The sequence below is a fragment of the Pteropus medius genome, unplaced genomic scaffold, assembly GCF_902729225.1.
Source record: "Pteropus medius unplaced genomic scaffold, Ma_sr-lr_union100, whole genome shotgun sequence".
NCBI lineage: Eukaryota > Metazoa > Chordata > Mammalia > Chiroptera > Pteropodidae > Pteropus > Pteropus medius.
This window is the reverse complement of record NW_024351730.1, coordinates 13,239,522-13,241,871: the sequence shown is the minus strand read 5'-3', so window position 1 is coordinate 13,241,871 and position 2,350 is coordinate 13,239,522.

The following is a 2,350-nucleotide window of genomic DNA, read 5'->3' as shown; positions in this document are numbered from 1 at the left end:
GGAAGTGTATTTAGATGTAAGTATATAATTAATAATAGGTCTATACTCAATTAAAAATATAGGCCCGACTTAAGAACATTAAAATATATATTAATAAACAATAAATACTGTCTATAAATTACTAGTTTATAACCTCTATTTTGGATGTAAATATTTGGTTAAAGGAAAGTGGGCCACTGTGTTTGCTCTAGGAAAAAGGTAGAGAACTATACAGTGAAAGAGCAAGTAGAGAGATGAGCTGTTTGAGTAAGGTCTCCTTGGGACAGTGAGGATGCCTCAGTATCAGCATCCTCAGAGCCAGCATCCACGGCAGGGATGGAGGCAATGCCCAGAGTAAGCAGGTCCTCAGGGTCCACATGTATTTTCACAACATCAGAACCTGGCATCTTTTCTGGCAAAGATACCTCTGAATACTGTTAGGCCACAGTGGGTGGCAGGAAATTTGGTAGCACCTGTGGCCAAACAACTCCATTAGTTATCCATAATATTAGAAGTTATCTCTAATGATGTAATAGAAAATACTATAGTTCTTTCTATGTGCCACACACTTACCAAGGGCTTACATATATTGACTCACTGAACCCTGTGATCTTGCTCAAAGTCACACATAATATGTGCTGAGTCAAGAATCAAACTCAAAGTGTGTGCTGCTAAACACTAAGCTATGCTGAGAGACAGTGTAAAATTAAAGGAATGCGTTAGAGATTTCTGGGGACTCCCAAAATGAATTGGAAACTTTGGAGACTAGCAGGAGTGTGGGTACCATAGAAAGGAAGTAGCACAACCATAGAAAGAGTCTGGGGTCTTTGATGTGAACTTAACTTCACACTTATGGTAGTGCTTGGAAATATAGGTTATAGATTATTAGATAAAATGGATTCTCTTAAGTAATTCAAAGATAAAATATATGCCTATGAGCAGAATCTTGACCAAATTTCTATAATAAAATTGAAATATTTTTTACAATTTATCCACAAGAAAGATGGACAGAGAATCCATATTAAAATAGATTCACATTCTAAAGTTTGTAGTTAAAGATTCTCAAAAGCATTATACACTTTCTAGAAATGGAAACATTTACTTATGTAAATAACATTGCATCTATAGCTACAAGTACATATATATATATATTTTTAACACTGTAACAGATAGCAATCAATTAGCTATTAATTGCATGGGAATTATGTAACAAATGTAAAGAATCCATTTCCAGATTGTGTAATTAATATATTTTATTTTAAAAAGTCAAATTTATAGACAATATGGTAGATTTAGGTTGATCTTTTTATTGCTTAATAAAAAATAGATTAAACCGAGTTCCCATTCTCATATAAATCCTTCAAAATCTTATCGCCTAGAGTAGTGGTATTTAAAATTAAAAAAAAAAAAATACAGACCTCTTTTAATGAATAATTATTAACCACTACTCCAAAATATAAATATGTTAAAATAAATTGTATATGTGGGTGACTATCCTCATCTATTATACATTTTATAAACAATCAGAAAACTCAAAATATAAATATTAGAAAAAAATAAAGATAAAATAAATTTTTGTAAATAACTTTCCAATCACAAGAACTTCAGAGTATTCTTAATTCAGAAATTAAATTCCAAGATATAGCACTCCTTAGTTTTAAATATGGTGATGTAAATTTCTATTTCTGATAATCTGATTGTTCCTATCTGTTGCCAAACCATTATCAGACAATTAAAATTATTATTTTTTGTATCATAAATAACAAATAAAGAGCTTTAACTAGGATGTGTTAAATGTCATATCTGACTTTTTTTTCAAAGTTTGTGTTTGAACCTTTGGTGCTATTTATAATAAGCTATTTCCTTACAGGAATATTTTAAGGTCATTATCTATTTTTGAGATTTGTTTAGCTTAAAGTAGCTATTATAATCCATAAAATCACATTAATCTAGCATATGTACACTGTACTTCGTCAAAATACATTGAAAGAAGCTATTAAGAATGCCATTGTCACCTATTGCCTCAGGGAACTTCGCTCTTCCTTAAGAATATATCCTACACTGTACATCACACATGACCTTCTAGTAAATACAGGCTTAGAGAAGATGCCAGTGCCAGTTTAATTATTAAATATTAGTAAAGCATAACTCCTTTCATATTTTTAAATTTAAAATTTGTATTAAATGCATACTTTTCATCTTTGACAAATGCAATTTAGACCATTGATATGTAATTATTTTTAATTATCAGTCATATATAGTAGAAAAAGGCAATAAAAAATAAACACATACATATAATTTCATATTTTTACATATTTTGAAACACTGAGTTTACTGTAAGCTATGTGGTCCCGTCATACTGGAAAGTCTT